Here is a 12,523-nt window from a genome sequence, read left to right on the forward strand (position 1 = left end):
AGCCTTATTAACAGGAGATTAATCTGCATCCTTTTTTTCTTTTCCATGAAATGATTTCCATGAAAGGAGGGGGGGTGGGACTTACCCCCCCCAACCCCTCCTTCTGGTCTGTGTGTCTCCTCAATGCACATGTTTACTCTGTGGGCAGCTTACAGCCATTAAGTGGGCCTTCCTCTCTGACAGGTGCACCGTCACGCTCTTAAAAGCAGCATGAATTTCCTCCTTGCTCTTTGGTAACAGATACAGGACATCAGAACATGCAACACTTACTTTGATAAGACAACCTGAAGGTACACTCAAACTATGAGAAAAAACCTCCAAAGACTTGAGCTTGATGGGACACGTCATAAGATGAGGGGAAAGTGCGAAAAGGAATTCTTTAGGATTTAGGAAACTGTAACTGACTGCACTTACACTAGCCTGCAATGCGTGTTAAAGACTACAGATGTTCCTAATGTGGATTTAGCAGCTGATATTGTGCAATGCGCACATTTTTTCCTTCTTGCTGTATATGCATGGATAACTGGACACTAAAGAAATGAAACTAATGGAAGTCATTAGTCACATAAGTGAAGTGCATCATTGCTATATGAAGGCAGGATGCTGACAGATTCAGATTCTGTTGCTGTAGAGAACTATGGCCTGCAATGAAGGAAGAACTGAAGCTCCTTGCCTGAGCATGCACTCATTCAACTAAACTAGAAGCTTCTTTAAGAAATGCAAGCGCAAGGCATCCTTACAGACATGTCAAATTTGAGAGAATGAGCTGCACTGTATATGATTGGTGGAAAGATAGTTGGGCAGTAGACAAAGACAATTTAATTTAACTTAAATATTTCCATTTATACAAAATCCTAATAAATATTCCATAATGCAGAGTCTTTAGGGTCAGCCACAGCTAGTGGCATTTTACCCAGAAGAATAACACATAACCAATGTAATTTACAGCTTGAAAGTCGAGCCGTTTGAATAAAACAGACATTAGACAGACCGCTTAATGCTTCTTGAGTCCTAAGAAAACTAAAGGGCTTTCTGCTTTTGCCTTTTTCTCCACTTTAAATAGCCTGTAATTACTTTCAGTCTCAACGCATCAGTTCTGCTCTTTACAGTTGTTAGGACTTAAGGGAAATTATTTTCTTGGCCCTTGTTGCGCAAGCTCTGGTCTGACCTAGTCTGACTGAAAAAAACACCGCCAACAGCAGCACCCTCAGTGTTTGGCAGGCAAAAGCATGCAGCCAATGCAGAGAAACCATAAGAATTATTCAATAAAAGAAAACACACAAAAAAAAATCTAAAAAGAAGAAAAAACAGACATGATGTCTGTCTGCTTTGTTATTTGTTTTTTAAATGCACAGCTCAGTGTGACACTGGTTACTGGGAAAGTAGACTTGAATGGCATGTTAATGATGAACGTAAATTGAAGAAATGTAAGTGATTATAACTAGGTGAAATGATAAATGCAAAACAGTCGAGGACATTTTTAAACAATCAATACCTAAATATCAAACTTATTTCTGCATAGAAAATATCCTGGCATCAATGTTACCTGAGTTGATAAAAGACCAGTTTTACAAATATTATTACAGCTTACAGTGATTCTGCATGGATAAATTGCACCCACTGTCAAATAAAATTTCAAATACTCAAAGACCCCGAATTAAACCACTCCCAGGTCTAACTTGTGAGCCTCCGTAACTCTGCTCTGAAACTGTACTTCCATGCAAATGTTCAGTTTTGCATGTTATTTTGCATTCAAATATTCCCAGTTTGCTGTGAGAGCTGGAAGGTGCATGTATATGGTGATGGATGTCAGAGAAGAGAGAGTGACAGCTTTGAATAAACAAATGAGCTCAGTTTACCTGCGTGCATTTTCCATATTGCCCAGGCCTTTTTTTCAATGCAAAGCGGCCCCACTTGGAGTGATGCCTATCAGTTACATGTTACTGTGAGTTCTGAAAAATAGGGAAATGAATGGTGCAAATAACAGTTAACTGGCGCTGGTTAGGATGCTTTACTTCCCTGTTCTGCTTGAGTTTTGTTTTGTTGTTTGCATGTCAGATAAAAACACAAACCTTTTATCACAAATATGCCATGGCTGTTGTCTTTTTCTCTATTTCATCCTCCTAAGTATCTACAAAAAAATGATTGTCTTGTTTGTGCTGTTGTCTAAACACAAAATCCTTGAGGAGCTGCTCTCCCTAACCCAAACCCCCTAGTAGTGTCCCAGGGAGGTGAAACCCAAACCATAGCCGAGAGAGCTCTCTCAACTCCTCAACCTCTCAACACATCCTCAGCACTACCCTTTGAAAATAAACCACACCGGCAAGCCCCCGTCTCATACTCTCGCCTCATATGTGAGCACACATGCTCCACACTCCACTGGGAGCTCTTTGGAGACTTCCCCACTGCTGTTCCAGGAAGCAGATGTGAGAATGGCGGCAATCAGGCGTGATGCTTCACTTTGCAATATGGAGACCATTACACTCACTGTGAAGATATGGAAGAGAACTGGCGCATCCCATGCAGTTGCCCATTGGTTAACATGATACAGCACTAGGCTAAAGGCATCCGATCAGAGAGAACATATGGCTTCATTTTATCTAACTTCAGAAACGTTTGCAGGACACATTTACAGGACCTAAACAAATTTAACATGGCAAATGAACTGATGGAAATGACAGTGATGGGGTTGTAATTGATCACAAAAAAAGGACCCTCAGACGATAACTTCCACACACCCACGAGTGAGCACAGTGTTGATGAAACATTTAGTGATTTGATATAAACCAGTGACATGTTCATTCAGCGGCCCACACTTTAAAACATGTGGAGAGTTGCAGCACCAGATGGCTGAAAGTCTGCATTTTCAGACATTCACCTTCTGATGACTATTGCTCCCACACACAAACTGTTATCTGAGCAAGACACCAAAAAAAACCTCGAAATGAGTTTCTTATATATCACCTAAACCAGAGTGAGAGATAAGACAGAGAATAATTACCTGGAATGCTGTATAAAGAATGGAAGTAGTTTTTTCATTGTGGTGCAAAAGGCACATTTACTTGCATCAAGATAAAGATAATATCATGTAAGTGAATGTCATGTATACATTAAGGTATTTACATGAATGCTGGAAAATAACTGATCCATGAAGAGACATGATTTCATTCAGACATAATGTTGGAAACGACTGAAGGACGATTTTTGAACCATGTTCTCCCTAATAAATTTTTATTTTCTAAGAGATAGAAGCTTGAGTTGGATAGAAATTATGAATAGCAAAGATTTTGATATGCTGTGTCATTAAAAAAAGTCACTATATTCAGGTTGTGTGCGGTTTTGTCAAGCTTTAAGAAATAAAAAATAACTCTACATCATTTAAACGTTTTATTAGTTTGAAAATGTACAAAGACAATCTGTTTAATGTCAAATCTGAAAAAATGTTCCTGTTTTTTAAAGCTAAAACCAAAAGTAAAAGCTATGATGCAGTTTAATAAACTGGTTATACATTTACTGCAGTTTTGTGCCTGTCTTTGAAGCAGTGCTTTTAATCAAATAAAGTACATTACTCAGTAGGAGATGTGTTAGAATTTAACTCAGAGTTTTTTTTTGTCCATTACTGGACCCTCTAATGATAACAGTGTTTATGACATAGAAATATGATTCACAAAAAGTAAAAGGGCTGTGCATTCCAGGTAAAGGGTCCATACATCTTCATACATCATGATGTAGCCTCCTGATGGAATAAGGTTTCATGTAAAACAAAAAGAATGAAAAGTTGTGTAATTTTAAATATAGGTGGGATAGATCCTGTCCAAGCCCCTAAATGAGAGGTGGGGTACAGAAATATTAGGTTATGTGTCCATTACAGGTCAAACATAGAGAAAATCCATTCATCCGCACTTCATGGTCAATTTAAATCACCAGTTAACGTAAATGCACGTTTTTTTCAGCTATGGGTGGAAGTCAGCGTACTTAACAAAAACCTACACACCCATCTCACATGCAAAGTCCTTTGCTTAAAGGCAACAGAGCTAAGCACACCATCACCATGCAGCCCTGTGGAGACTTTTGTGCATTGTATAGAAATGATATACGTATCAGTGAGATCCAAAAAGTCAGCTCCCTTCTTTAGGTCTTCCATTAATGGAGGAAGCAAATTAGAAATTTTTGCTGCAACCTGATCATTTATTATTGAAAACATTCTTTGTAGAAGGTCATACATGTTCACGGAGAGGAAAAAAACAAATGTCAAGCACTGTTTTCAAAAGCCAAATCATGTGATGGCATGGGGTACTCAAGTGCACATGGCAGTTCCAACTCGTTCACATATAAATATGTTGTTATTGCTGTTTGATAGATTATACATACAGTATATGTTCTGAAGTAAACTATACAGGTGACCAGGTAATGTCTCTTTCAGGAAAGGATTTGTATTTCAGGAAAACTGTGCCAAACCACATTGAGCAGGTGTCACAACACAATGCTTCTGTAAAATGAGTCTGGATATTTAACCGGCTGTCTGCTGTCCCGAACATGTCCTGCTCTGAAAACATATGAAAAAAAACCCCAACAAAACAAAACAAAGGAAAAAAAATAGTAGTTGAAATTCTTTGTTCTACAAAAATTAGAAAACATGTCAGTATTAAAAAGCAAGATGCAAACACAGAGGAGAGGTGATGCAAGCAGGTGGTAAACATGACCTGCACAAACTTTTTTAAAATAGCTGGCATTAAACGATAAATGAGAAGTTACCAGAAAGTCATCAAAACTTTTACATTTCAAGATTTGATATGCTATACTGGTTTTCTTTTAACCAGCTTAAAATGATGAGTATATTTTTGCCTTTTGCTTTTGTTACATTTTAAACAGCATCACATCTTCCTGGTGAGTGTAGTTTTTCAATTTTAACTGAAATAATTGAAAGAATATTCAAGTCACAAAGATTTCTGATAAAACATTGATGAAGACTGCTGTCATTAGCGTAACAAATTTTTTTGCTGGTCTTCCAACCAATGACAGGAATGTCTTCAAGTGTCTGCAGGCGGGGTTAGAACATGAAGTGTATGGACAGTAGGCTCTTTCAGCATACAACTGTTTATAATTTCATTCAAGTATTTTCATGCAGGGACAGAAGAAGTTATTATCAGTGTGGTTGAATTATTGCATCCATCCACAGGGATGGGCACAGAATGGTGCGGGGGAGGGAAACGTGCGTCAAAATGGTTAAAGATACAGAAAGGCATCATTAGTAGAAGTATATTTTATAAAGTTCATTGTTTAAGCCAAATTCTTCAGACCTCATTAGCATTTTTCTTTTCTGAATATAAAAAAGCCTTTTTATGAAAATGACGACAGAGACAAAAACATATGCTGAATGTTGCAAAAGTTCTTCTGTTATTTCTATTGACACATCCATTGAAAATGTCAGTGTGGAAAAACAAAGCTTGCCTGGAACTCACAAGGATGTAGATGGAAATGATAAACCAGAGAAAGAACATTTGATTTAATTCATTATTCGGTGTATCTTCAGTACAGTGAAAATAATACAACCTATGAGAAAAGCTAATTTGTATGATTTTCTTTTCGTTTTTGTGCCTCGTCATTCCAGCAGCAGCACACCCCCTGCAGAGAGGATGGTGCAACATTTGATCCACCTCAACAGGAGCAAGAACACTTGCCTGCATGACTTCCTCTCCTTTCTTTCATTCCTTTCGTCTCTCCATCTCCTTCCACCTCTTTCTGAGCTGCACAAAGCCGGATGAGGGTCATCTTACCAATGTCCCCATTGTGATGCAGAAATCCAACGTTTGGCAGCATCCTGACCCGTTAACATCTTAACTTCGCACAGCTGACAGGATCTTCCTCTGCTTTCTGCAGCTCTCAGACTGCTTGTGTCATAACCGCAAACAGAAATTTCAAGAAAGGTACTACATAGCATTATTATCAGGCCTAATAAAACACTTTTTGTATACTTTTATTAAAGGGTGATTTATATCTGTTTTGCTAACTATCTGCCAAAATATCTCCCACTGCATGAAGGATTCTTGTTAAATGCACTTAAATGAGTGGGCAGTATTTCCACTGCGGCCGTCCTTTGACATCTGCATGTTGCTGTGTTGCAGTTTTGTGGGTGTTAACAGTGTTTGTATTTTGACATGGTGTAATGTTTGTGTACATGGTGGTTTGGGTACGAGAGATCTGAGGATGTGTGCGCGCATGTGTTGGTGCGTGTCTGTGTGGGGGAGGGAGGCACAGCTCTGCAGCCTGATATTCTGGGAACAGCAGGGTGGCGTTGTTGACCCACCTGCTCCCTTCTCTCTTCAGCTGGATCTAGTCAGATTTCAGCAGCTGCATCCCCTCACAAAGCGCCTCTTTGTAATCTTCCCAAGGCACACAAATACAACTGCAACCAGGAGAGGAGAGAGGAAGGAGGAGGGAAGATGGACAGTTGGGACAGAAAGGAAGAGGTTGGTAAATGTTCTGGATGATGTGCATCAGTGTGACACATCACATGAGTGAAATTACAGGTACTTATATAAAAATATGCACAATCATACACTACCAGTAAAAAAGTTTGGACACTTTTGTGTGTGTATATATATATATATATTTACATGTACAATAATTGATTTTATCAAATATGTAGGCAAATTGAAAGCCCCTGTTTCTAAAATTGAATATAATTTAAATAAGTAATTTAAAAGGCATATGCAAAGCATCTTTGCAAATGAAAGCACTAAAAAAAAAGAAGAAAAAAAGAGCAAGTCACAGTTTTCGTCACAAACAGAAAGTATCACAAGTATAAAAGTATGGCCTGTCTGTTTCCCATTAGCAAGATTTTCCTCTGGTACTCTCACTTGTAATGAAGCTCACGCCTGTGGTCTATGCTGTGTCACATGCATGTCATTTTTCACTTCACACTACAGAAAAAACACACAACCTGGAGTCATTTCACCATCTTTTACCACAAACCCAACACAGTCCTCTGAATTTGCACTGGTTAAACTAGTCCATCACAAGGCCAACACAGAGATGCAAACAACCATTCACATTCACTCCTAGGGACAATTTAGAGTGACCGTTGAACCTCAACATGCATGTCTTTGGACAGTGGGATCAAGCCAGAGTATGCGTGAGAGAACGTGCACATGAACAGGAAGAACATGCAAAGTCTGCGTAGAAAACCTCTCCCCAGCCGAGGCCTGAACCAGCAACATTCTTGCTGTGAGGTTTTAGTGCGAACCACTACATCACGGTGAAGCTAATGCCCCAAAAAAATGTACAACACATTTTTACAGAGCCTTATCATATGAGGTCCCTTATAGCTCATTGGATTTATTTTCTGCACTAAATGCCACCCTAACTGTCCCAGGGGCAGTTATTAGTAGTTACAAGTTTCTGGAAAGGGCGTGAAAACCTCTAACACACCCTTTCCAGAAACTTGTACTTTTTATAAGTAGTAAACAGTTTAACTGAAAATGCTGTGCGATAAATAAAAACAGGTTTCTTCTTATATTGAAATGGATGGAAATGATAGTGTTTGAAGGTGGAAGGAACTAAAGTGGAACAAGAGAGTAGAGAACAGAGCTCACTAATGCACACACAAGCTGAGGAAGGTAATCCAAGGTGAGTGTGGTGAGTGGAATCAAATGCTGGTGATCTTCAGGTGACATGTAATTTCATCTACACAATGATAGCCCTCACAACTGAACAGAGTCTCCTCTGAGTGAAGGTTAAACACTGAATTTTACCAAAGGTGACGTGACTGAGAGTAATTATAGAGTTAGTTATTAAGTTGAGTAAATGACAAAAGGTTTATGAGAGCCAAACAACCATAAAGATTGAGGATAAATGCAAAGCAAATGTAATTAAGAACTTTTTTTCTTTGCATGTCTGAAATAGCCTGAGAAACAGTTGGAATTAGTGAAGTTGCGACCAGGAAATGCAGTGCACAAACAGTGTGTGGAAACGGTTTGCAGTCACTTCCTTCTTTTCCTGCCTCAGGCAAGGGATGAGTAAGACAGTTAAAAAACATGTCAAAGATCAAGAATGTCGTGCCAAAACTGAAAGTGAAATATCATGTCATGACATATAAATAAGCGAACATCTCATCAGATAGACAGGAAGAATTTATTTCTTCCATCACATGGAAGAAAAGCACTTCAGGCATATACTGAACCATTTGAAAGTGATGGACTTCTGTTGTTAGTAAGATTAACCCATTCATAACAATTACACATTGCTTATTTTACTGTCTCAACGGTCAAAAAAGAGACAGAGACGGACCACTCAGAAGCCGTTATTGTCATTTATAAGAACATACTGGCAAATAATATTATTTCATATAATTTAAAAAAAAACCTTTAGATTTGAATAGAATGAACATTATAGCAACTTCGACTTGTAATGACTATCTAACTAATAAAAGCACATATCACTGCTGTGATGTGATATATGACATAGTACTCTTAAAACTTGCTCTGCAAGAATTGCAGTCAGTCCTTGCAGCTTTGATTTGTGTTGTGTAGAGTTTATTTATTTAATTTTATTTCTTTTTAAGTTTGTTTTAAATGTGCTTTAACTATTTGTCCCCAAACCGAGTAGAAATGCTTTTAATGTTTTATGTAAAGCACTTTGTATCAGCCTTGTACGTGAAATGTGCTATACAAGTAAACTTGCTTTGCTTGCAACTAAAAATCCTGAGAAAGTGAAATTCCAAGAAAATGCTCTTGAACTTAATTGTTGGACAAAATTTGTGAACTTGCCAGCTGAGTGCAATGTTATAATTCACACCCCAAAGAGGCATTCAGATTCCAATGGAGCCTTTTTGACACCAGATCTGAGGCCCTGTGATGTATCAATGTCTTGAAAGCATGGTGCTAATCTAATGTAATGTTACAATGCCCTTTTGTTGTCAGTGTTGTAGATTCTGAAAGGTGTTTATGGGACAAGGATAAGTGTTGACAGACAGTGTGCAAAGCTACATGGAGAATGTACTGGTGTGCTTTACACTGAGAAATACTACCTTCATAATGAAGGTAAAACTGACCCACGTTCCATAGAAAGTTCCACATATATGTAATACAAAGCTCATCAGCATGATCACAACACACTCATGTTCTTCATATGGCAAGCAGCAGGTGTGCTGATGTGTTTTTTTACTGTAGCATTTCCATTAAAGGCCAGAGACCGGCTGGAGACAGACAGACTAAACTGCTGCTCATAAACATTGAAAGTCTTGGCGGGTACACTGAAAGCCTAATTGGAGAATTTGATACACTTCACCAATAATCACTTTAATAGCTTATAAATTATCCTGTAATATGTGAATTACACACAGGAGATTCAGGTTTCAAACTGCACTCTTCTTATGTGCTGCGCACTCCCATGTGCTTGTCGTGTAAATGTGTTTATGCATGCATGTTTATGCAGTCTTCTTCTCATAAAAGGAACATAAAAATGAACAGTGCAAAGTTCTCTTTCTTCTTGTTACAATTATCCGTAACTTAAAACAATGCACAATAATTTTCTTAGTCCTGTGAGGCCAGATTCCAAAACCAGACAATGCCTTTAAATAGTCCTGGTGTCATGGAGAGGCTTCGCATTTCCTGTAAAATCGAGGGGTGGGCTTTCTGTTCTGTCCCCGCTCCTGAGCCTTGTCCTAAATGTCTATGCGCCCTACACCATCTAATTCAAAGGCAAATTAAGGAGATGATTTATGAGGCTCCAACAATGAAAACCAAAAGAAAAAAAAGAAGTGGAAAAGTAGACTGGAAGACTAAGCACACTAGAAGTTTTATCCAGAACATGTGCTTTGAAGATGATGAGAAAGAAAGAAAGAGGGATCTTTAGATTGGAATGTGAAAAATAGGAGATGCACTTCTCTGGAGACAAAATTGGGACATGATAAATGGAAAGAGATATCAGTTCAGAATATTTTAGCACTTAACTGTCCTATCTGAAAAATTGAACCAGGAAAGGGTGTTTCCAGCAATCAACAGAATATCTTTAATGGACGACTTATTCTGTTCTGTTCAAATGTGCGTATAAATGAACTGACATGTCACTGAGAAACTTACTGACTGTCTATGGATCAAACATTTCCAGTAAAGGGAAACTTCCCAACCTGCTGCTATAACAGCCTCCAAAACCTCCTTGTCTATAATGTCTAATTCATATAAGCATATAGAACTATGATATGCAAAACCGTTGCTTCACTAAGCAGTTATGTGTCATGGAGAAAACACAGCAAATAATCTGGAAACACTTGAGCCCTTTTTATACTTCTAACATTAAAATCTGAGTGTGGCCAAGGGCCAAACACACCCAGAGACGTCTTGGACTAATTGTTTCCTTCAGTCTCAAAGACTCCCCCTTCAATCCCTTCAAAACTCCCTTCCGTGGATCCCCTCCCCTGCACTTCGCCACATCTACTAATAGGTTTAAATAAAACCTGCAATAGGTCCAGTAAACCCCTCATTATGGTGTTTTAATAGAATGAATTTAGGTTACTGTGAGGTCAGAGGTCAATGGGAGGCTCTAACATGCAGCAGCTGTCTTGGGGGGTAGGATTGTGATTAGAACCAGTGGAGTCAAACATCCCTGGGTCTTCGACCTCGCTAAGTAGACAACCCAGAAAATGCAAAGCAAAACCGAAAAAAAAAAAAATCAACTTGCCAGAGTCCAGAGGAGGTGGGATGAGCGCAGGTGGAGATTAGAGGAGATGCATGCAGTCTTGTGAAAGAGAGTTCCTCTAATGTGAGTTTGAACTTGACTGGAAATGCGCGTTTTGACTATTCTCCTTTAAACATGTAACAAATCCATGTCGTATCACTAGAACTTCCCTGGCGCTGCAGGGTTCTTCTCTTCAGGGCTGCTCTGTCTGAAGCCTCAACTTCACTCTTCCATTTGCATTTATTGCAACTGTAAACTCTACACTAATTACCTTCTCACAGAGTGTGTGAAACTGAAGATAGAAGTGGTCTGGTTGATGTGGTGCGATGAAATATGGTTTGTTAGCAGCCCAGGAGCTTGCTCCACATGTGGTTATGCAGTGGTTGGGATTGTCTGGGTGAGAGGGAGGGCATGCCAGTCTTCACAGTTCACCAAGTTTACGCTGACTCAGTTTGCAATCACAGAGATTATTTAACAAAATGAAGGCCTGCTGTTTGGCTTAGGCTTTGGTCGGGGTGCTGTGGTGGCTTCAGAGATAGCTGTTATTCATATGAACTCTATCAAGTCTCTTGTAGAGCAGATTCTATAAATTATGTACAAAAATGTGAATTAGACGTTTTTTTCTAAAAGGTCGATGGCTGCAGTGCAGACAATTGAAAAATAGGTTTATGTTGTATGAGCTTGCCATCCCAATGAACTTCTCATCACATTCCCAGCAATGTTACACATCTGAAACTCCCTTTCTATATTGTTCAGAGTTCTGACATTTTGGCTGCTCAACATACTATGTCCAATAACTTGGACTGATAGTAAAAAATGTGCCTAACTGTATTAAAACACAGAAGCAGAGATCAAAGAGAGTGGGATTCCTGTGGGTGACTGTGTAATTTAATTTTGTATGCACATTAGAAACCAGGCGGTATAATTTACATGGGTTAGAAGTGACTTAAACCTAGGAGAAATGGGCTAACATGCTTTGCTAAAGCCTCCTCAGAAGTCTCAAAATCTATTTCTTTTGAAATGACACACACACACAAAACAAAACAAAAAAACCTTCATTAAGTCGGACACTACTCTAGGTTCATCCAATGTTATCTCCCCTCCTCCTTTTTCTAATCGAGCCACAAGTGCACAAACGTTGGCAAGAGTTCCTCCTCATAAGGAGGCATTAAGGCTGGAATATGGTTTAATCTGTGTCCTTCCTGATGTTTTATCCTGTAAAATACAAAATACTGCCCTGTCACTCATGTATTAAACCCTTTTAATTTGTCTTCCTAGTGTACTGCTGTGATAAGATGACTGGAAAAACAAACTAAGAAGTTGTGGAGTATATAAACTTCTAATAAATGTTACAGAAGGTTTAACTTGGTTAAATACACATATGAGCAAGATTAGTGGATTACAGCATTATCTGTGATGGAGCAAATCCAGAATGAATCTACCAAAAATCTGTTCAATTAATGTTAATTAATTACAGAATGTAAAATACATTTCTGCAGTTTGTGATAAAAGCTGCATGAAAACTCACAGGAAGTGTTTACTGCATACTCTCGCCTGTACAGATCAGAACAAAAATAAAACAAAAGACATCAGTATGTGAAAGTTAGCTGTTCGCTTGTCTTTCAGTACACACACACATGCACACACATACTGAACTTGACCCTTGTGCTTTGAGAGCAGCTACTGAAAAGGAAAGTAGCATAGGGTTGACCAAGTGAGTGATAAAAAAGGGTTTATTTGTAATAAATTGTAAACATAATAGATGCTGCCATTTTGAAAAAATGAGGTACATCACAGGCTGATTTAAAATAATCACTTCAAGTTCTTTTTCTTTTTTAATAAAATA

Source organism: Telmatherina bonti (genome assembly GCF_933228915.1).
Source record: "Telmatherina bonti genome assembly, chromosome: 14".
Taxonomy (NCBI): Eukaryota; Metazoa; Chordata; class Actinopteri; order Atheriniformes; family Telmatherinidae; genus Telmatherina; species Telmatherina bonti.